Source organism: Triturus cristatus, chromosome 1_1 (genome assembly GCF_964204655.1).
Source record: "Triturus cristatus chromosome 1_1, aTriCri1.1, whole genome shotgun sequence".
NCBI lineage: Eukaryota > Metazoa > Chordata > Amphibia > Caudata > Salamandridae > Triturus > Triturus cristatus.
Window position 1 is genome coordinate 1253466639 of NC_140579.1, and position 25201 is coordinate 1253491839.

The window sequence follows — 25201 nt, forward strand, 5'->3', positions numbered from 1 at the left end:
ATCCTTCCATAGGAATGCATTGAGTGGTTTTCAGCAGAAAAGTGTCATAAGTGTCCAATTTTGAAACGTACAAATATTCCTCTGAAATCAGCCGGAATATGAATTCCGATTCACTCACCTTTAATTAGGAGAGAACCCAGTGCTGCATCTTTTAGCCCATCACTGACCCTGAAAATTAATTCTAAGCGTACTTACCAGTAACTTGTATTTCCTTCCATAGGAATCCATTGTGTTGTTTTCAGCAGAAAAGTTTCGAAGAGTCCAATTTTGAAACGTACAAATATTCCTCTAAAATCAGCCGAACTACGAATTCTGATTTACTCAACTGTAATCAGGAGTGAACCCAGTGCTGCATCTTTTAGCCCAGCACTGACCCTGAAAAGCAATTCTAAGCGTACTTACCAATAACTTGTATTTCCTTCCATAAGAATCCATTGTGTGGTTTTCAGCAGAAAAGTTTCTAAGTGTCCAATTTTGAAAGGTACAAGTATTCCTCTAAAATCAGCCGACCTACGAATTCCGATTTACTCACCTGTTATCATGAGAGAACCCAGGGCTGCATCTTTTAGCCCAGCACTGACCCTGAAAAGTAATTCTAAGCGTACTTACCAGTAACTTGCATTTCCTTCCATAGGAATCCATTGTGTGGTTTTCAGCAGAAAAGTTTCTAAGTGTGCATTTTTGAAACGTACAAATATTCCTCTAAAATCAACCGAACTATGAATTCCGATTTACTCACCTGTAATCAGGAGGGAACCCAGTGCTGCATCTTTTAGCCCAGCACTGACACTGAAAAGTAATTCTAAGCGTACTTACCAGTAACTTGTATTTCCTTCCATAGGAATCCATTGTGTGGTTTTCAGCAGAGCAGTTTCTAAGGGTCCATTTTTGAAACGTACAAATATTCCTCTAAAATCAACCGAACTACGAATTCCGATGTACTCACCTATCAGGAGAGAACCCGGGGCTGCATCTTTTTGCCCAGCACTGACCCTGAAAAGTAATTCTAAGCGTACTTACCAGTAACTTGTATTTCCTTCCATAGGAATCCATTGTGTGGTTTTCACCAGAAAAGTGTCATAAGTGTCCAATTTTGAAACGTACAAATATTCCTCTAAAATCAGCCGAACTACGAAATCCGATTCACTCACCTGTAATCAGGAGAGAACCCAGTGCTGCATCTTTTAGCCCAGCACTGACCCTGAAAAGTAATTCTAAGCGTACTTATCAGTAACTTGTATTTCCTTCCATAGGAATCCATTGTGTGGTTTTCAGCAGAAAAGTGTCATAAGTGTCCAATTTTGAAACGTACAAATATTCCTCTAAAATCAGCCGAACTACGAATACCGATTCACTCACCTTTAATCAGGAGAGAACCCAGTGCTGCATCTTTTAGCCCAGCACTGACCCTGAAAAGTAATTCTAAGCGTACTTACCAGTAACTTGTATTGCCTTCCATAGGAATCCATTGTGTTGTTTTCAGCAGAAAAGTTTCGAAGAGTCCAATTTTGAAACGTACAAATATTCCTCTAAAATCAGCCGAACTACGAATTCCGATTTACTCACCTGTAATCAGGAGAGAACCCAGTGCTGCATCTTTTAGCCCAGTACTGACCCTGAAAAGCAATTCTAAGCGTACTTACCAGTAACTTGTATTTCCTTCCATAAGAATCCATTGTGTGGTTTTCAGCAGAAAAGTTTCTAAGTGTCCAATTTTGAAAGGTACAAATATTCCTCTAAAATCAGCCGAACTACGAATTCTGATTTACTCACCTGTTATCATGAGAGAACCCAGGGCTGCATCTTTTAGCTCAGCACTGACCCTGAAAAGTAATTCTAAGCGTACTTACCAGTAACTTGCATTTCCTTCCCTAGGAATCCATTGTGTTGTTTTCAGCAGAAAAGTTTCGAAGAGTCCAATTTTGAAACATACAAATATTCCTCTAAAATCAGCCAAACTACGAATTCCGATTTACTCACCTGTAATCAGGAGAGAACCCAGTGCTGCATCTTTTAGCCCAGCACTGGCCCTGAAAACCAATTCTAAGCGTACTTACCAGTAACTTGTATTTCCTTCCATAGGAATCCATTGTGTGGTTTTCAGCAGAAAAGTTTCTAAGTGTCCAATTTTGAAAGGTACAAATATTCCTCTAAAATCAGCCGAACTACGAATTCCGATTTACTCACCTGTTATCAGGAGAGAACCCAGGGCTGCATCTTTCAGCCCAGCACTGACTCTGAAAAATAATTCTAAGCGTACTTACCCGTAACTTGTATTTCCTTTTATAGGAATCCATTCTGTGGTTTTCAGCAGAAAAGTTTCTAAGTGTCCAATTTTGAAAGGTACAAATATTCCTCTAAAATCAGCCAAACTACGAATTCCAATTCACTCACCTATAGTCAGGAGAGAACCCAGTGCTGCATCTTTTAGCCCAGCAGTGACCCTGAAAAGTAATTCTAAGCGTACTTACCAGTAACTTTTATTTCCTTCCATAGGAATCCACTGTGTGCTTTTCACCAGAAAATGTTCTAAGTGTCCAATTTTGAAACGTACAAATATTCCTCTAAAACCAGTCGAACTACGAATTCCGATTTACTCACCTGTAATCAGGAGAGAACCCAGTGCTGCATCTTTTAGCCCAGCACAGACCCTGAAAAGCAATTCTAAGCATACTTACCAGTAACTTGTATTTCCTTCCATAGGAATCCATTGTGTGGTTTCAGCAGAAAAGTTTCTAAGTGTCCAATTTTGAAACGTACAAATATTCCTCTAAAACCAGCCGAACTACGAATTCCGATTTACTTACCTGTTTTCATATGAGAACCCAGGGCTGCATCTTTTAGCCCAGCACTGACCCTGAAAAGTAATTCTAAGCGTACTTACCAGTAACTTGCATTTCCTTCCATAGGAATCCATTGTGTGGTTTTCAGGGGAAAAGTTTCTAAGTGTCCAATTTTGAAAGGTACAAATATTCCTCTAAAATCAGCCGAACTACGAATTCCGATTTACTCACCTGTTATCATGAGAGAACCCAGGGCTGCATTTTTCAGCCCAGCACTGACCCCGAAAAGTAATTCTAAGCATACTTACCAGTAACTTGTATTTCCTTCCATAGGAATCCATTGTGTGGTTTTCAGCAGAAAAGTTTCGAAGAGTCCAATTTTGAAACGTACAAATATTACTCTAAAATCAGCCGAACTACAAATTCCGATTTACTCACCTGTAATCAGGAAAGAAGCCAGTGCTGCATCTTTTAGGGCAGCACTGACCCTGAAAAGCAATTCTAAGCGTACTTACCAGTAACTTGTATTTCCTTCCATAAGAATCCATTGTGTGGTTTTCAGCAGAAAAGTTTCTAAGTGTCCAATTTTGAAAGGTACAAATATTCCTCTAAAATCAGCCGAACTACGAATTCCGATTTACTTACCTGTAATCATGAGAGAACCCAGGGCTGCATCTTTTAGCCCAGCACTGACCCTGAAAAGTAATTCTAAGCGTACTTACCAGTAACTTGCATTTCCTTCCATAGGAATCCATTGTGTGGTTTTCAGCAGAAAAGTTTCTAAGTGTATATTTTTGAAACGTACAAATATTCCTCTAAAACCAGCCGAACTACGAATTCTGATTTACTCACCTGTAATCAGGAGGGAACCCAGTGCTGCATCTTTTAGCCTAGCACTGACCCTGAAAAGTAATTCTAAGCGTACTTACCAGTAACTTGTATATCCTTCCATAGGAATGCATTGAGTGGTTTTCAGCAGAAAAGTGTCATAAGTGTCCAATTTTGAAACGTACAAATATTCCTCTGAAATCAGCCGGAATATGAATTCCGATTCACTCACCTTTAATCAGGAGAGAACCCAGTGCTGCATCTTTTAGCCCATCACTGACCCTGAAAAGTAATTCTAAGCGTACTTACCAGTAACTTGTATTTCCTTCCATAGGAATCCATTGTGTTGTTTTCAGCAGAAAAGTTTCGAAGAGTCCAATTTTGAAACGTACAAATATTCCTCTAAAATCAGCCGAACTACGAATTCTGATTTACTCAACTGTAATCAGGAGAGAACCCAGTGCTGCATCTTTTAGCCCAGCACTGACCCTGAAAAGCAATTCTAAGCGTACTTACCAATAACTTGTATTTCCTTCCATAAGAATCCATTGTGTGGTTTTCAGCAGAAAAGTTTCTAAGTGTCCAATTTTGAAAGGTACAAGTATTCCTCTAAAATCAGCCGACCTACGAATTCCGATTTACTCACCTGTTATCATGAGAGAACCCAGGGCTGCATCTTTTAGCCCAGCACTGACCCTGAAAAGTAATTCTAAGCGTACTTACCAGTAACTTGCATTTCCTTCCATAGGAATCCATTGTGTGGTTTTCAGCAGAAAAGTTTCTAAGTGTGCATTTTTGAAACGTACAAATATTCCTCTAAAATCAACCGAACTATGAATTCCGATTTACTCACCTGTAATCAGGAGGGAACCCAGTGCTGCATCTTTTAGCCCAGCACTGACACTGAAAAGTAATTCTAAGCGTACTTACCAGTAACTTGTATTTCCTTCCATAGGAATCCATTGTGTGGTTTTCAGCAGAGCAGTTTCTAAGGGTCCATTTTTGAAACGTACAAATATTCCTCTAAAATCAACCGAACTACGAATTCCGATGTACTCACCTATCAGGAGAGAACCCGGGGCTGCATCTTTTTGCCCAGCACTGACCCTGAAAAGTAATTCTAAGCGTACTTACCAGTAACTTGTATTTCCTTCCATAGGAATCCATTGTGTGGTTTTCACCAGAAAAGTGTCATAAGTGTCCAATTTTGAAACGTACAAATATTCCTCTAAAATCAGCCGAACTACGAAATCCGATTCACTCACCTGTAATCAGGAGAGAACCCAGTGCTGCATCTTTTAGCCCAGCACTGACCCTGAAAAGTAATTCTAAGCGTACTTATCAGTAACTTGTATTTCCTTCCATAGGAATCCATTGTGTGGTTTTCAGCAGAAAAGTGTCATAAGTGTCCAATTTTGAAACGTACAAATATTCCTCTAAAATCAGCCGAACTACGAAATCCGATTCACTCACCTGTAATCAGGAGAGAACCCAGTGCTGCATCTTTTAGCCCAAAAACAACAATTGATGGACAGAATGCAGAACAATGTCATACATTCACCCCAGTACAGAGATCTGGGCCTAAATCCATCGGTTTTTTGCTCACCATGCCATTCCAGTTTGAACCCAGCCATATGCAAATCAGTCTTGACCCTGTGCCCCATGGGAACAGTCCAGCCCGAACTGCCAAGCCAGGTCCTCCCTGGACTGGAAACAAGCATCCTAGGACCGGTTTCGGGCTTTCAGCCCTCGTCAGCCAGGATAGCTTGATTCCAGTGGCATGGAGAGCAAGGGACTCACGTCTGAGCATACCCTTCCCACTCGGGGTGACAAATGCAAAAACAACAATTGATGGACAGAATGCAGAACAATGTCATACATTCACCCCAGTACAGAGATCTGGGCCTAAATCCATCGGTTTTTTGCTCACCATGCCATTCCAGTTTGAAACCAGCCATATGCAAATCAGTCTTGACCCTGTGCCCCATGGGAACAGTCCAGCCCGAACTGCCAAGCCAGGTCCTCCCTGGACTGGAAACAAGCATCCTAGGACCGGTTTCGGGCTTTCAGCCCTCGTCAGCCAGGATAGCTTGATTCCAGTGGCATGGAGAGCAAGGGACTCACGTCTGAGCATACCCTTCCCACTCGGGGTGACAAATGCAAAAACAACAATTGATGGACAGAATGCAGAACAATGTCATACATTCACCCCAGTACAGAGATCTGGGCCTAAATCCATCGGTTTTTTGCTCACCATGCCATTCCAGTTTGAACCCAGCCATATGCAAATCAGTCTTGACCCTGTGCCCCATGGGAACAGTCCAGCCCGAACTGCCAAGCCAGGTCCTCCCTGGACTGGAAACAAGCATCCTAGGACCGGTTTCGGGCTTTCAGCCCTCGTCAGCCAGGATAGCTTGATTCCAGTGGCATGGAGAGCAAGGGACTCACGTCTGAGCATACCCTTCCCACTCGGGGTGACAAATGCAAAAACAACAATTGATGGACAGAATGCAGAACAATGTCATACAATGGCTAAAGAACGGTGATGGATCAAACCCAGATCTGTTGACTGGGTGTGAGTGTTTGATTGGTTCTGATGCTCCGTCCATCACCACCCCCTTTTGTACCGCTTTGTTCGCCATAAGCTGGCAGGGTATGCTCAGACGTGAGTCCCTTGCTCACTTTGCCACTGGATTCAAGCAAGCCTGGCTGAAGACGGCTGAAATGCCAGAAACCGGTCCTAGGAAGCTTGTTTCCGGTCCAGGGAAGACATGGCTTGGCAGTTCGGGCTGGACTGTTCCCATGAGGCACAGGGTCAGACTGATTTGCATATGGCCATGTCTGAACTGGGGTGGCAGAGTGGGCTAAAGAACGGTGATGGATCAAACCCAGATCTGTTGACTGGGTGTGAGTGTTTGATTGGTTCTGATGCTCCGTCCATCACCACCCCCTTTTGTACCGCTTTGTTCGCCATAAGCTGGCAGGGTATGCTCAGACGTGAGTCCCTTGCTCACTTTGCCACTGGATTCAAGCAAGCCTGGCTGAAGACGGCTGAAATGCCAGAAACCGGTCCTAGGAAGCTTGTTTCCGGTCCAGGGAAGACATGGCTTGGCAGTTCGGGCTGGACTGTTCCCATGAGGCACAGGGTCAGACTGATTTGCATATGGCCATGTCTGAACTGGGGTGGCAGAGTGGGCTAAAGAACGGTGATGGATCAAACCCAGATCTGTTGACTGGGTGTGAGTGTTTGATTGGTTCTGATGCTCCGTCCATCACCACCCCCTTTTGTACCGCTTTGTTCGCCATAAGCTGGCAGGGTATGCTCAGACGTGAGTCCCTTGCTCACTTTGCCACTGGATTCAAGCAAGCCTGGCTGAAGACGGCTGAAATGCCAGAAACCGGTCCTAGGAAGCTTGTTTCCGGTCCAGGGAAGACATGGCTTGGCAGTTCGGGCTGGACTGTTCCCATGAGGCACAGGGTCAGACTGATTTGCATATGGCCATGTCTGAACTGGGGTGGCAGAGTGGGCTAAAGAACGGTGATGGATCAAACCCAGATCTGTTGACTGGGTGTGAGTGTTTGATTGGTTCTGATGCTCCGTCCATCACCACCCCCTTTTGTACCGCATCTTTTAGTCCAGCACTGACCCTGAAAAGTAATTCTAAGCGTACTTACCAGTAACTTGTATTTCCTTCCATAGGAATCCATTGTGTTGTTTTCAGCAGAAATGTTTCGAAGAGTCCAATTTTGAAACGTAAAAATATTCCTCTAAAATCAGCCGAACTACGAATTCCGATTTACTCACCTGTAATCAGGAGAGAACTCAGTGCTGCATCTTTTAGCCCAGCACAGACCCTGAAAAGCAATTCTAAGCATACTTACCAGTAACTTGTATTTCCTTCCATAGGAATCCATTGTGTGGTTTTCAGCAGAAAACTTTCTAAGAGTCCAATTTTGAAAGGTACAAATATTCCTCTAAAACCAGCCGAACTACGAATTCCGATTCACTCACCTGTAATCAGGAGAGAACCCAGTCCTGCATCTTTTAGCCCAGCACCAACCCTGAAAAGTAATTCTTAAGCGTACCTACCAGTAAGTTGTATTTCCTTCCATAGGAATCCATTGTGTGGTTTTCAGCAGAAAAGTTTCGAAGAGTCCAATTTTGAAACGTACAAATATTCCTCTAAAACCAGCCGAAATACGAATTCCGATTTACTCACCTGTAATCAGGAGGGAACCCAGTGCTGCATCTTTTAGGCGAGCACTGACCCTGAAAAGTAATTCTAAGCATACTTACCAGTAACTTGTATTTCCTTCCATAGGAATCCATTGTGTGGTTTTCAGCAGAAAAGTGTCATAAGTGTCCAATTTTGAAACGTACAAATATTCCTCTAAAATCAGCCAAACTACGAATTCCGATTCACTCACCTTTAATCAGGAGAGAACCCAGTGCTGCATCTTTTAGCCCAGCACTGACCCTGAAAAGTAATTCTAAGCGTACTTACCAGTAACTTGTATTTCCTTCCATAGGAATCCATTGTGTTGTTTTCAGCAGAAAAGTTTCGAAGATTCCAATTTTGAAACGTACAAATATTCCTCTAAAATCAGCCGAACTACGAATTCCGATTTACTCACCTGTAATCAGGAGAGAACCCAGTGCTGCATCTTTTAGCCCAGTACTGACCCTGAAAAGCAATTCTAAGCGTACTTACCAGTAACTTGTATTTCCTTCCATAAGAATCCATTGTGTGGTTTTCAGCAGAAAAGTTTCTAAGTGTCCAATTTTGAAAGGTACAAATATTCCTCTAAAATCAGCCGAACTACGAATTCCGATTTACTCACCTGTTATCAGGAGAGAACCCAGAGCTGCATCTTTCAGCCCAGCACTGACTCTGAAAAATAATTCGAAGCGTACTTACCAGTAACTTGTATTTCCTTCCATAGGAATCCATTCTGTGGTTTTCAGCAGAAAAGTTTCTAAGTGTCCAATTTTGAAAGGTACAAATATTCCTCTAAAATCAGCCAAACTACGAATTCCGATTTACTCACCTATAGTCAGGAGAGAACCCAGTGCTGCATCTTTTAGCCCAGCAGTGACCCTGAAAAGTAATTCTAAGCGTACTTACCAGTAACTTTTATTTCCTTCCATAGGAATCCACTGTGTGGTTTTCACCAGAAAATGTTCTAAGTGTCCAATTTTGAAACGTACAAATATTCCTCTAAAATCAGCCGAACTACGAATTCCAATTAACTCACCTGTAATCAGGAGAGAACCCAGTGCTGCATCTTTTAGCCCAGCACTGACCCTGAAAAGTAATTCTAAGCGTACTTACCAGTAACTTGTATTTCCTTCCATAGGAATCTACTGTGTGGTTTTCACCAGAAAATGTTCTGTGTCCAATTTTGAAATGTAGAAATATTCCTCTAAAATCAGCCGAACTACGAATTCCGATTTACTCACCTGTAATCACGAGAGAACACGGTGCTGCATCTTTTAGCCCAGCACTGACCCTGAAAAGTATTTCTAAGTGTACTTACCAGTAACTTGTATTTCCTTCCATAGGAATCTATTGTGTGTTTTTCAGCAGAAAAGTGTCATAAGTGTCCAATTTTGAAACGTACAAATATTCCTCTAAAATCAGCCGAACTACAAATTCGATTCACTCACCTGCAATCAGGAGAGAACCCAGTGCTGCATCTTTTAGCCCTGCACTGACCCTAAAAAGTAATTCTAAGCGTACTTACCAGTAACTTGTATTTCCTTCCATAGGAATCCATTGTGTGGTTTTCAGCAGAAAAGTTTCGAAGAGTCCAATTTTGAAACGTACAAATATTCCTCTAAAACCAGCCGAACTACGAATTCTGATTTACTCACCTGTAATCAGGAGGGAACCCAGTGCTGCATCTTTTAGCCCAGCACTGACCCTGAAAAGTAATTCTAAGCATACTTACCAGTAACTTGTATTTCCTTCCATAGGAATCCATTGTGTGGTTTTCAGCAGAAAAGTGTCATAAGTGTCCAATTTTGAAACGTACAAATATTCCTCTAAAATCAGCCGAACTACGAATTCCGATTCACTCACCTTTAATCAGGAGAGAACCCAGTGCTGCATCTTTTAGCCCAGCACTGACCCTGAAAAGTAATTCTAAGCATACTTACCAGTAACTTGTATTTCCTTCCATAGGAATCCATTGTGTTGTTTTCAGCAGAAAAGTTTCTAAGTGTCCAATTTTGAAAGGTACAAATATTCCTCTAAAATCAGCCGAACTACGAATTCCGATTTACTGACCTGTTATTATGAGAGAACACAGGGCTGCATCTTTTAGCCCAGCACTGACCCTGAAAAGTAATTCTAAGCGTACTTACCAGTAACTTGCATTTCCTTCCATAGGAATCCATTGTGTGGTTTTCAGCAGAAAAGTTTCGAAGAGTCCAATTTTGAAACGTACAAATATTCCTCTAAAATCAACCGAACTACGAATTCCGATTTACTCACCTGTAATCAGGAGAGAACCCAGTGCTGCATCTTTTAGCCCAGCACTGACCCTGAAAAGTAATTCTAAGCGTACTCACCAGTAACTTGTATTTCCTTCCATAGGAATCCATTGTGTGGTTTTCAGCAGAAAAGTTTCTAAGTGTCCAATTTTGAAACGTACAAATATTCCTCTAAAATCAGCCGAACTACGAATTCCAATTTACTTACCTGTAATCAGGAGAGAACCTAGTGCTGCATCTTTTAGCCCAGCACTGACCCTGAAAAGTAATTCTAAGCGTACTTACCAGTAACTTGCATTTCCTTCCATAGGAATCCATTGTGTGGTTTTCAGCAGAGCAGTTTCTAAGGGTCCATTTTTGAAACGTACAAATATTCCTCTAAAATCAACCGAACTACGAATTCCGATGTACTCACCTATCAGGAGAGAACCCGGGGCTGCATCTTTTTGCCCAGCACTGACCCTGAAAAGTAATTCTAAGCGTACTTACCAGTAACTTGTAGTTCATTCCATAGGAATCCATTGTGTGGTTTTCAGCAGAAAAGTGTCATAAGTGTCCAATTTTGAAACGTACAAATATTCCTCTAAAATCAGCCGAACTACGAATTCCGATTCACTCACCTTTAATCAGGAGAGAACCCAGTGCTGCATCTTTTAGCCCAGCACTGATCCTGAAAAGTAATTCTAAGCGTACTTACCAGTAACTTGTATTTTTTCCATAGGAATCCATTGTGTGGTTTTCACCAGAAAATGTTCTAAGTGTCCAATTTTGAAACGTAAAAATATTCCTCTAAAACCAGCCGAACTACGAATTCCGATTTACTCACCTGTAATCAGGAGGGAACCCAGTGCTGCATCTTTTAGCCCAGCACTGACCCTGAAAAGTAATTCTAAGCGTACTTACCAGTAACTTGTATTTCCTTCCATAGGAATCCATTGTGAGGTTTTCAGCAGAAAAGTTTCTAAGTGTCCAATTTTGAAACGTACAAATATTCCTCTAAAATCAGTCGAAACACGAATTCCAATTTACTTACCTGTAATCAGGAGAGAACCTAGTGCTGCATCTTTTAGCCCAGCACTGACCCTGAAAAGTAATTCTAAGCGTACTTACCAGTAACTTGCATTTCCTTCCATAGGAATCCATTGTGTGGTTTTCAGCAGAGAAGTTTCAAAGGGTCCATTTTTGAAACGTAAAAATATTCCTCTAAAACCAGCCGAACTACGAATTCCGATTTACTCACCTGTAATCAGGAGGGAACCCAGTGCTGCATCTTTTAGCCCAGCACTGACCCTGAAAAGTAATTCTAAGCGTACTTACCAGTAACTTGTATTTCCTTCCATAGGAATCCATTGTGTGGTTTTCAGCAGAAAAGTTTCTAAGTGTCCAATTTTGAAACGTACAAATATTCCTCTAAAATCAGCCGAAACACGAATTCCAATTTACTTACCTGTAATCAGGAGAGAACCCAGTGCTGCATCTTTTAGGGCAGCACTGACCCTGAAAAGCAATTCTAAGCGTACTTACCAGTAACTTGTATTTCCTTCCATAAGAATCCATTGTGTGGTTTTCAGCAGAAAAGCTTCTAAGTGTCTAATTTTGAAAGGTACAAATATTCCTCTAAAATCAGCCGAACTATGAATTCCGATTTACTCACCTGTTATCATGAGAGAACCCAGGGCTGCATCTTTTAGCCCAGCACTGACCCTGAAAAGTAATTCTAAGCGTACTTACCAGTAACTTGCATTTCCTTCCATAGGAATCCATTGTGTGGTTTTCAGCAGAAAAGTTTCTAAGTGTCCATTTTTGAAACATACAAATATTCCTCTAAAATCAACCGAACTACGAATTCCAATTTACTCACCTGTAATCAGGAGAGAACCCAGTGCTGCATCTTTTAGCCCAGCACTGACCCTGAAAAGTAATTCTAAGCGTACTTACCAGTAACTTGTATTTCTTTCCATAGGAATCCATTGTGTGGTTTTCACCAGAAAATGTTCTGTGTCCAATTTTGAAACGTACAAATATTCCTCTAAAAGCAGCCAAACTACGAATTCTGATTTACTCACCTGTAATCAGGAGGGAACCCAGTGCTGCATCTTTTAGCCCAACACTGACCCTGAAAAGTAATTCTAAGCGTACTTACCAGTAACTTGTATTTCCTTCCATAGGAATCCATTGTGTGGTTTTCAGCAGAAAAGTGTCATAAGTGTCCAATTTTGAAACGTACAAATATTCCTCTAAAAGCAGCCGAACTACGAATTCCGATTCACTCACCTGTAATCAGGAGAGAACCCAGTGCTGCATCTTTTAGCCCAGCATTGACCCTGAAAAGTAATTCTTAAGCGTACTTACCAGTAACTTGTATTTCTTTCCATAGGAATCCATTGTGTGGTTTTCACCAGAAAATGTTCTGTGTCCAATTTTGAAACGTACAAATATTCCTCTAAAAGCAGCTGAACTACGAATTCCGATTTACTCACCTGTAATCAGGAGGGAACCCAGTGCTGCATCTTTTAGCCCAACACTGACCCTGAAAAGTAATTCTAAGCGTACTTACCAGTAACTTGTATTTCCTTCCATAGGAATCCATTGTGTGGTTTTCAGCAGAAAAGTGTCATAAGTGTCCAATTTTGAAACGTACAAATATTCCTCTAAAAGCAGCCGAACTACGAATTCCGATTCACTCACCTGTAATCAGGAGAGAACCCAGTGCTGCATCTTTTAGCCCAGCACTGACCCTGAAAAGTAATTCTTAAGCGTACTTACCAGTAACTTGTATTTCCTTCCATAGGAATCCATTGTGTGGTTTTCAGCAGAAAAGTTTCGAACAGTCCAATTTTGAAAGGTACAAATATTCCTCTAAAATCAGCCAAACTACGAATTCCGATTTACTCACCTGTTATCATGAGAGAACCAAGGGCTGCATCTTTCAGCCCAGCACTGACCCTGAAAAGTAATTCTAAGCGTACTTACGAGTAACTTGTATTTCCTTCCATAGGAATCCATTGTGTGGTTTTCAGCAGAAAAGTTTCGAAGAGTCCAATTTTGAAACGTACAAATATTACTCTAAAACCAGCCGAACTACAAATTCCGATTTACTCACCTGTAATCAGGAAAGAAGCCAGTGCTGCATCTTTTAGGGCAGCACTGACCCTGAAAAGCAATTCTAAGCGTACTTACCAGTAACTTGTATTTCCTTCCATAAGAATCCATTGTGTGGTTTTCAGCAGAAAAGTTTCTAAGTGTCCAATTTTGAAACGTACAAATATTCCTCTAAAATCAGCCGAACTACGAATTCCGATTCACTCACCTTTAATCAGGAGAGAACCCAGTGCTGCATCTTTTAGCCCAGCACTGACCCTGAAAAGTAATTCTAAGCGTACTTACCAGTAACTTGTATTTCCTTTCATAGGAATCCATTGTGTTGTTTTCAGCAGAAAAATTTCGAAGAGTCCAATTTTGAAACATACAAATATTCCTCTAAAATCAGCCGAACTACGAATTCTGATTTACTCACCTGTAATCAGGAGAGAACCCAGTGCTGCATCTTTTAGCCCAGCACTGACCCTGAAAAGCAATTCTAAGCGTACTTACCAGTAACTTGTATTTCCTTCCATAAGAATCCATTGTGTGGTTTTCAGCAGAGCAGTTTCTAAGGGTCCATTTTTGAAACGTACAAATATTCCTCTAAAATCAACCGAACTACGAATTCCGATGTACTCACCTATCAGGAGAGAACCCGGGGCTGCATCTTTTTGCCCAGCACTGACCCTGAAAAGTAATTCTAAGCGTACTTACCAGTAACTTGTAGTTCATTCCATAGGAATCCATTGTGTGGTTTTCAGCAGAAAAGTGTCATAAGTGTCCAATTTTGAAACGTACAAATATTCCTCTAAAATCAGCCGAACTACGAATTCCGATTCACTCACCTTTAATCAGGAGAGAACCCAGTGCTGCATCTTTTAGCCCAGCACTGATCCTGAAAAGTAATTCTAAGCGTACTTACCAGTAACTTGTATTTTTTCCATAGGAATCCATTGTGTGGTTTTCACCAGAAAATGTTCTAAGTGTCCAATTTTGAAACGTAAAAATATTCCTCTAAAACCAGCCGAACTACGAATTCCGATTTACTCACCTGTAATCAGGAGGGAACCCAGTGCTGCATCTTTTAGCCCAGCACTGACCCTGAAAAGTAATTCTAAGCGTACTTACCAGTAACTTGTATTTCCTTCCATAGGAATCCATTGTGTGGTTTTCAGCAGAAAAGTTTCTAAGTGTCCAATTTTGAAACGTACAAATATTCCTCTAAAATCAGCCGAAACACGAATTCCAATTTACTTACCTGTAATCAGGAGAGAACCTAGTGCTGCATCTTTTAGCCCAGCACTGACCCTGAAAAGTAATTCTAAGCGTACTTACCAGTAACTTGCATTTCCTTCCATAGGAATCCATTGTGTGGTTTTCAGCAGAGAAGTTTCAAAGGGTCCATTTTTGAAACGTAAAAATATTCCTCTAAAACCAGCCGAACTACGAATTCCGATTTACTCACCTGTAATCAGGAGGGAACCCAGTGCTGCATCTTTTAGCCCAGCACTGACCCTGAAAAGTAATTCTAAGCGTACTTACCAGTAACTTGTATTTCCTTCCATAGGAATCCATTGTGTGGTTTTCAGCAGAAAAGTTTCTAAGTGTCCAATTTTGAAATGTACAAATATTCCTCTAAAATCAGCCGAAACACGAATTCCAATTTACTTACCTGTAATCAGGAGAGAACCCAGTGCTGCATCTTTTAGGGCAGCACTGACCCTGAAAAGCAATTCTAAGCGTACTTACCAGTAACTTGTATTTCCTTCCATAAGAATCCATTGTGTGGTTTTCAGCAGAAAAGCTTCTAAGTGTCCAATTTTGAAAGGTACAAATATTCCTCTAAAATCAGCCGAACTATGAATTCCGATTTACTCACCTGTTATCATGAGAGAACCCAGGGCTGCATCTTTTAGCCCAGCACTGACCCTGAAAAGTAATTCTAAGCGTACTTACCAGTAACTTGCATTTCCTTCCATAGGAATCCATTGTGTGGTTTTCAGCAGAAAAGTTTCTAAGTGTCCATTTTTGAAACATACAAATATTCCTCTAAAATCAACCGAACTACGAATTCCAATTTACTCACCTGTAATCAGGAGAGAACCCAGTGCTGCATCTTTTAGCCCAGCACTGACCCTGAAAAGTAATTCTAAGCGTACTTACCAGTAACTTGTATTTCTTTCCATAGGAATCCATTGTGTGGTTTTCACCAGAAAATGTTCTGTGTCCAATTTTGAAACGTACAAATATTCCTCTAAAAGCAGCCGAACTACGAATTCCGATTTACTCACCTGTAATCAGGAGGGAACCCAGTGCTGCATCTTTTAGCCCAACACTGACCCTGAAAAGTAATTCTAAGCGTACTTACCAGTAACTTGTATTTCCTTCCATAGGAATCCATTGTGTGGTTTTCAGCAGAAAAGTGTCATAAGTGTCCAATTTTGAAACGTACAAATATTCCTCTAAAAGCAGCCGAACTACGAATTCCGATTCACTCACCTGTAATCAGGAGAGAACCCAGTGCTGCATCTTTTAGCCCAGCACTGCCCCTGAAAAGTAATTCTTAAGCGTACTTACCAGTAACTTGTATTTCTTTCCATAGGAATCCATTGTGTGGTTTTCACCAGAAAATGTTCTGTGTCCAATTTTGAAACGTACAAATATTCCTCTAAAAGCAGCCGAACTACGAATTCCGATTTACTCACCTGTTATCATGAGAGAACCAAGGGCTGCATCTTTCAGCCCAGCACTGACCCTGAAAAGTAATTCTAAGCGTACTTACGAGTAACTTGTATTTCCTTCCATAGGAATCCATTGTGTGGTTTTCAGCAGAAAAGTTTCGAAGAGTCCAATTTTGAAACGTACAAATATTACTCTAAAACCAGCCGAACTACAAATTCCGATTTACTCACCTGTAATCAGGAAAGAAGCCAGTGCTGCATCTTTTAGGGCAGCACTGACCCTGAAAAGCAATTCTAAGCGTACTTACCAGTAACCTGTATTTCCTTCCATAAGAATCCATTGTGTGGTTTTCAGCAGAAAAGTTTCTAAGTGTCCAATTTTGAAACGTACAAATATTCCTCTAAAATCAGCCGAACTACGAATTCCGATTCACTCACCTTTAATCAGGAGAGAACCCAGTGCTGCATCTTTTAGCCCAGCACTGACCCTGAAAAGTAATTCTAAGCGTACTTACGAGTAACTTGTATTTCCTTTCATAGGAATCCATTGTGTTGTTTTCAGCAGAAAAGTTTCTAAGTGTCCAATTTTGAAACGTACAAATATTCCTCTAAAATCAGCCGAAACACGAATTCCAATTTACTTACCTGTAATCAGGAGAGAACCTAGTGCTGCATCTTTTAGCCCAGCACTGACCCTGAAAAGTAATTCTAAGCGTACTTACCAGTAACTTGCATTTCCTTCCATAGGAATCCATTGTGTGGTTTTCAGCAGAGAAGTTTCAAAGGGTCCATTTTTGAAACGTAAAAATATTCCTCTAAAACCAGCCGAACTACGAATTCCGATTTACTCACCTGTAATCAGGAGGGAACCCAGTGCTGCATCTTTTAGCCCAGCACTGACCCTGAAAAGTAATTCTAAGCGTACTTACCAGTAACTTGTATTTCCTTCCATAGGAATCCATTGTGTGGTTTTCAGCAGAAAAGTTTCTAAGTGTCCAATTTTGAAACGTACAAATATTCCTCTAAAATCAGCCGAAACACGAATTCCAATTTACTTACCTGTAATCAGGAGAGAACCCAGTGCTGCATCTTTTAGGGCAGCACTGACCCTGAAAAGCAATTCTAAGCGTACTTACCAGTAACTTGTATTTCCTTCCATAAGAATCCATTGTGTGGTTTTCAGCAGAAAAGCTTCTAAGTGTCCAATTTTGAAAGGTACAAATATTCCTCTAAAATCAGCCGAACTATGAATTCCGATTTACTCACCTGTTATCATGAGAGAACCCAGGGCTGCATCTTTTAGCCCAGCACTGACCCTGAAAAGTAATTCTAAGCGTACTTACCAGTAACTTGCATTTCCTTCCATAGGAATCCATTGTGTGGTTTTCAGCAGAAAAGTTTCTAAGTGTCCATTTTTGAAACATACAAATATTCCTCTAAAATCAACCGAACTACGAATTCCAATTTACTCACCTGTAATCAGGAGAGAACCCAGTGCTGCATCTTTTAGCCCAGCACTGACCCTGAAAAGTAATTCTAAGCGTACTTACCAGTAACTTGTATTTCTTTCCATAGGAATCCATTGTGTGGTTTTCACCAGAAAATGTTCTGTGTCCAATTTTGAAACGTACAAATATTCCTCTAAAAGCAGCCGAACTACGAATTCCGATTTACTCACCTGTAATCAGGAGGGAACCCAGTGCTGCATCTTTTAGCCCAACACTGACCCTGAAAAGTAATTCTAAGCGTACTTACCAGTAACTTGTATTTCCTTCCATAGGAATCCATTGTGTGGTTTTCAGCAGAAAAGTGTCATAAGTGTCCAATTTTGAAACGTACAAATATTCCTCTAAAAGCAGCCGAACTACGAATTCCGATTCACTCACCTGTAATTAGGAGAGAACCCAGTGCTGCATCTTTTAGCCCAGCACTGCCCCTGAAAAGTAATTCTTAAGCGTACTTACCAGTAACTTGTATTTCTTTCCATAGGAATCCATTGTGTGGTTTTCACCAGAAAATGTTCTGTGTCCAATTTTGAAACGTACAAATATTCCTCTAAAAGCAGCCGAACTACGAATTCCGATTTACTCACCTGTTATCATGAGAGAACCAAGGGCTGCATCTTTCAGCCCAGCACTGACCCTGAAAAGTAATTCTAAGCGTACTTACGAGTAACTTGTATTTCCTTCCATAGGAATCCATTGTGTGGTTTTCAGCAGAAAAGTTTCGAAGAGTCCAATTTTGAAACGTACAAATATTACTCTAAAACCAGCCGAACTACAAATTCCGATTTACTCACCTGTAATCAGGAAAGAAGCCAGTGCTGCATCTTTTAGGGCAGCACTGACCCTGAAAAGCAATTCTAAGCGTACTTACCAGTAACCTGTATTTCCTTCCATAAGAATCCATTGTGTGGTTTTCAGCAGAAAAGTTTCTAAGTGTCCAATTTTGAAACGTACAAATATTCCTCTAAAATCAGCCGAACTACGAATTCCGATTCACTCACCTTTAATCAGGAGAGAACCCAGTGCTGCATCTTTTAGCCCAGCACTGACCCTGAAAAGTAATTCTAAGCGTACTTACGAGTAACTTGTATTTCCTTTCATAGGAATCCATTGTGTTGTTTTCAGCAGAAAAATTTCGAAGAGTCCAATTTTGAAACATACAAATATTCCTCTAAAATCAGCCGAACTACGAATTCTGATTTACTCACCTGTAATCAGGAGAGAACCCAGTGCTGCATCTTTTAGCCCAGCACTGACCCTGAAAAGCAATTCTAAGCGTACTTACCAGTAACTTGTATTTCCTTCCATAAGAATCCATTGTGTGGTTTTCAGCAGAGCAGTTTCTAAGGGTCCATTTTTGAAACGTACAAATATTCCTCTAAAATCAACCGAACTACGAATTCCGATGTACTCACCTATCAGGAGAGAACCCGGGGCTGCATCTTTTTGCCCAGCACTGACCCTGAAAAGTAATTCTAAGCGTACTTACCAGTAACTTGTAGTTCCTTCCATAGGAATCCATTGTGTGGTTTTCAGCAGAAAAGTGTCATAAGTGTCCAATTTTGAAACGTACAAATATTCCTCTAAAATCAGCCGAACTACGAATTCCGATTCACTCACCTTTAATCAGGAGAGAACCCAGTGCTGCATCTTTTAGCCCAGCACTGACCCTGAAAAGTAATTCTAAGCGTACTTACCAGTAACTTGTATTTCTTTCCATAGGAATCCATTGTGTGGTTTTCACCAGAAAATGTTCTAAGTGTCCAATTTTGAAACGTAAAAATATTCCTCTAAAACCAGCCGAACTACGAATTCCGATTTACTCGCCTGTAATCAGGAGGGAACCCAGTGCTGCATCTTTTAGCCCAGCACTGACCCTGAAAAGTAATTCTAAGCGTACTTACCAGTAACTTGTATTTCCTTCCATAGGAATCCATTGTGTGGTTTTCAGCAGAAAAGTTTCTAAGTGTCCAATTTTGAAATGTACAAATATTCCTCTAAAATCAGCCGAAACACGAATTCCAATTTACTTACCTGTAATCAGGAGAGAACCTAGTGCTGCATCTTTTAGCCCAGCACTGACCCTGAAAAGTAATTCTAAGCGTACTTACCAGTAACTTGCATTTCCTTCCATAGGAATCCATTGTGTGGTTTTCAGCAGAGAAGTTTCAAAGGGTCCATTTTTGAAACGTACAAATATTCCTCTAAAATCAACCGAACTACGAATTCCGATGTACTCACCTATCAGGAGAGAACCCGGGGCTGCATCTTTTTGCCCAGCACTGACCCTGAAAAGTAATTCTAAGCGTACTTACCAGTAACTTGTATTTCCTTCCATAGGAATCCATTGTGTGGTTTTCACCAGAAAAGTGTCATAAGTGTCCAATTTTGAAAGGTACAAATATTCCTCTAAAATCAGCCGAACTACGAATTCCGATTTACTTACCTGTTATCATGAGAGAACCCAGGGCTGCATCTTTTAGCCCAGCACTGACCCTGAAAAGTAATTCTAAGCGTACTTACCGGTAACTTGCATTTCCTTCCATAGGAATCCATTGTGTGGTTTTCAGCAGAAAAGTTTCTAAGTGTCCAATTTTGAAAGGTACAAGTATTCCTCTAAAACCAGTCGAACTACGAATTCCGATTTACTCACCTGTAATCAGGAGGGAACCCAGTGCTGCATCTTTTAGCCCAGCACTGACACTGAAAAGTAATTCTAAGCGTACTTACCAGTAACTTGTATTTCCTTCCATAGGAATCCATTGTGTGGTTTTCAGCAGAAAAGTGTCATAACTGTCCAATTTTGAAACGTACAAATATTCCTCTAAAATCAGCCGAACTACGAATTCCGATTCACTCACCTGTAATCAGGAGAGAACCCAGTGCTGCATCTTTTAGCCCAGCACTGACCCTGAAAAGTAATTCTAAGCGTACTTACCAGTAACTTGTATTTCCTTCCATAGGAATCCATTGTGTTGTTTTCAGCAGAAATGTTTCGAAGAGTCCAATTTTGAAACGTACAAATATTCCTCTAAAATCAGCCGAACTACGAATTCCGATTTACTCACCTGTAATCAGGAGAGAACCCAGTGCTGCATCTTTTAGCCCAGCACAGACCCTGAAAAGCAATTCTAAGCATACTTACCAGTAACTTGTATTTCCTTCCATAGGAATCCATTGTGTGGTTTTCAGCAGAAAATGTTCTGTGTCCAATTTTGAAAGGTACAAATATTCCTCTAAAACCAGCCGAACTACGAATTCCGATTTACTTACCTGTTTTCATGAGAGAACCCAGGGCTGCATCTTTTAGCCCAGCACTGACCCTGAAAAGTAATTCTAAGCGTACTTACCAGTAACTTGCATTTCCTTCCATAGGAATCCATTGTGTGGTTTTCAGCGGAAAAGTTTCTAAGTGTCCAATTTTGAAAGGTACAAATATTCCTCTAAAATCAGCCGAACTACGAATTCCGATTTACTAACCTGTTATCATGAGAGAACCCAGGGCTGCATCTTTCAGCCCAGCACTGACCCTGAAAAGTAATTCTAAGCATACTTACCAATAACTTGTATTTCCTTCCATAGGAATCCATTGTGTGGTTTTCAGCAGAAAAGTTTCGAAGAGTCCAATTTTGAAACTTACAAATATTACTCTAAAATCAGCCGAACTACAAATTCCGATTTACTCACCTGTAATCAGGAAAGAAGCCAGTGCTGCATCTTTTAGGGCAGCACTGACCCTGAAAAGCAATTCTAAGCGTACTTACCAGTAACTTGTATTTCCTTCCATAAGAATCCATTGTGTGGTTTTCAGCAGAAAAGTTTCTAAGTGTCCAATTTTGAAAGGTACAAATATTCCTCTAAAATCAGCCGAACTACGAATTCCGATTTACTTACCTGTAATCATGAGAGAACCCAGGGCTGCATCTTTTAGCCCAGAACTGACCCTGAAAAGTAATTCTAAGCGTACTTACCAGTAACTTGCATTTCCTTCCATAGGAATCCATTGTGTGGTTTTCAGCAGAAAAGTTTCTAAGTGTTTATTTTTGAAACGTACAAATATTCCTCTAAAACCAGCCGAACTACGAATTCTGATTTACTCACCTGTAATCAGGAGGGAACCCAGTGCTGCATCTTTTAGCCCACCACTGACCCTGAAAAGTAATTCTAAGCGTACTTACCAGTAACTTGTATATCCTTCCATAGGAATGCATTGTGTGGTTTTCAGCAGAAAAGTGTCATAAGTGTCCAATTTTGAAACGTACAAATATTCCTCTAAAATCAGCCGGAATATGAATTCCGATTCACTCACCTTTAATCAGGAGAGAACCCAGTGCTGCATCTTTTAGCCCATCACTGACCCTGAAAAGTAATTCTAAGCGTACTTACCAGTAACTTGTATTTCCTTCCATAGGAATCCATTGTGTTGTTTTCAGCAGAAAAGTTTCGAAGAGTCCAATTTTGAAACGTACAAATATTCCTCTAAAATCAGCCGAACTACGAATTCTGATTTACTCACCTGTAATCTGGAGAGAACCCAGTCCTGCATCTTTTCGCCCAGCACTGACCCTGAAAAGTAATTCTAAGTGTACTTACCAGTAACTTGTATTTCCTCCCATAGGAATCCATTGTGTGGTTTTCAGCAGAAAAGTGTCATAAGTGTCCAATTTTGAAACGTACAAATATTCCTCTAAAATACTGCCGAACTATGAATTCCGATTCACTCACCGGTAATCAGGAGAGAACCCAGTGCTGCATCTTTTAGGGCAGCACTGACCCTGAAAAGCAATTCTAAGCGTACTTACCAGTAACTTGTATTTCCTTCCATAAGAATCCATTGTGTGGTTTTCGGCAGAAAAGCTTCTAAGTGTCCAATTTTGAAAGGTACAAATATTCCTCTAAAATCAGCCGAACTACGAATTCCGATTTACTCACCTGTTATCATGAGAGAACCCAGGGCTTCATCTTTTAGCCCAGCACTGACCCTGAAAAGTAATTCTAAGCGTACTTACCAGTAACTTGCATTTCCTTCCATAGGAATCCATTGTGTGGTTTTCAGCAGAAAAGTTTCTAAGTGTCCATTTTTGAAACATACAAATATTCCTCTAAAATCAACCGAACTACGAATTCCAATTTACTCACCTGTAATCAGGAGAGAACCCAGTGCTGCATCTTTTAGCCCAGCACTGACCCTGAAAAGTAATTCTAAGCGTACTTACCAGTAACTTGTATTTCTTTCCATAGGAATCCATTGTGTGGTTTTCACCAGAAAATGTTCTGTGTCCAATTTTGAAACGTACAAATATTCCTCTAAAAGCAGCCGAGCTACGAATTCCGATTTACTCACCTGTAATCAGGAGGGAACCCAGTGCTGCATCTTTTAGCCCAACACTGACCCTGAAAAGTAATTCTAAGCGAACTTACCAGTAACTTGAATTTCCTTCCATAGGAATCCATTGTGTGGTTTTCAGCAGAAAAGTGTCATAAGTGTCCAATTTTGAAACGTACAAATATTCCTCTAAAATCAGCCGAACTACGAATTCCGATTCACTCACTTGTAATCAGGAGAGAACCCAGTGCTGCATCTTTTAGCCCAGCACTGACCCTGAAAAGTAATTCTTAAGCGTACTTACCAGTAACTTGGATTTCCTTCCATAGGAATCCATTGTGTGGTTTTCAGCAGAAAAGTTTCGAACAGTCCAATTTTGAAAGGTACAAATATTCCTCTAAAATCAGCCAAACTACGAATTCCGATTTACTCACCTGTTATCATGAGAGAACCCAGGGCTGCATCTTTCAGCCCAGCACTGACCCTGAAAAGTAATTCTAAGCGTACTTACCAGTAACTTGTATTTCCTTCCATAGGAATCCATTGTGTGGTTTTCAGAAGAAAAGTTTCGAAGAGTCCAATTTTGAAACGTACAAATATTACTCTAAAATCAGCCGAACTACAAATTCCGATTTACTCACCTGTAATCAGGAAAGACGCCAGTGCTGCATCTTTTAGGGCAGCACTGACCCTGAAAAGCAATTCTAAGCGTACTTACCAGTAACTTGTATTTCCTTCCATAAGAATCCATTGTGTGGTTTTCAGCAGAAAAGTTTCTAAGTGTCCAATTTTGAAAGGTACAAATATTCCTCTAAAATCAGCCGAACTACGAATTCCGATTTACTTACCTGTTATCATGAGAGAACCCAGGGCTGCATCTTTTAGCCCAGCACTGACCCTGAAAAGTAATTCTAAGCGTACTTACCGGTAACTTGCATTTCCTTCCATAGGAATCCATTGTGTGGTTTTCAGCAGAAAAGTTTCTAAGTGTCCAATTTTGAAAGGTACAAGTATTCCTCTAAAACCAGTCGAACTACGAATTCCGATTTACTCACCTGTAATCAGGAGGGAACCCAGTGCTGCATCTTTTAGCCCAGCACTGACACTGAAAAGTAATTCTAAGCGTACTTACCAGTAACTTGTATTTCCTTCCATAGGAATCCATTGTGTGGTTTTCAGCAGAAAAGTGTCATAACTGTCCAATTTTGAAACGTACAAATATTCCTCTAAAATCAGCCGAACTACGAATTCCGATTCACTCACCTGTAATCAGGAGAGAACCCAGTGCTGCATCTTTTAGCCCAGCACTGACCCTGAAAAGTAATTCTAAGCGTACTTACCAGTAACTTGTATTTCCTTCCATAGGAATCCATTGTGTTGTTTTCAGCAGAAATGTTTCGAAGAGTCCAATTTTGAAACGTACAAATATTCCTCTAAAATCAGCCGAACTACGAATTCCGATTTACTCACCTGTAATCAGGAGAGAACCCAGTGCTGCATCTTTTAGCCCAGCACAGACCCTGAAAAGCAATTCTAAGCATACTTACCAGTAACTTGTATTTCCTTCCATAGGAATCCATTGTGTGGTTTTCAGCAGAAAATGTTCTGTGTCCAATTTTGAAAGGTACAAATATTCCTCTAAAACCAGCCGAACTACGAATTCCGATTTACTTACCTGTTTTCATGAGAGAACCCAGGGCTGCATCTTTTAGCCCAGCACTGACCCTGAAAAGTAATTCTAAGCGTACTTACCAGTAACTTGCATTTCCTTCCATAGGAATCCATTGTGTGGTTTTCAGCGGAAAAGTTTCTAAGTGTCCAATTTTGAAAGGTACAAATATTCCTCTAAAATCAGCCGAACTACGAATTCCGATTTACTAACCTGTTATCATGAGAGAACCCAGGGCTGCATCTTTCAGCCCAGCACTGACCCTGAAAAGTAATTCTAAGCATACTTACCAATAACTTGTATTTCCTTCCATAGGAATCCATTGTGTGGTTTTCAGCAGAAAAGTTTCGAAGAGTCCAATTTTGAAACTTACAAATATTACTCTAAAATCAGCCGAACTACAAATTCCGATTTACTCACCTGTAATCAGGAAAGAAGCCAGTGCTGCATCTTTTAGGGCAGCACTGACCCTGAAAAGCAATTCTAAGCGTACTTACCAGTAACTTGTATTTCCTTCCATAAGAATCCATTGTGTGGTTTTCAGCAGAAAAGTTTCTAAGTGTCCAATTTTGAAAGGTACAAATATTCCTCTAAAATCAGCCGAACTACGAATTCCGATTTACTTACCTGTAATCATGAGAGAACCCAGGGCTGCATCTTTTAGTCCAGAACTGACCCTGAAAAGTAATTCTAAGCGTACTTACCAGTAACTTGCATTTCCTTCCATAGGAATCCATTGTGTGGTTTTCAGCAGAAAAGTTTCTAAGTGTTTATTTTTGAAACGTACAAATATTCCTCTAAAACCAGCCGAACTACGAATTCTGATTTA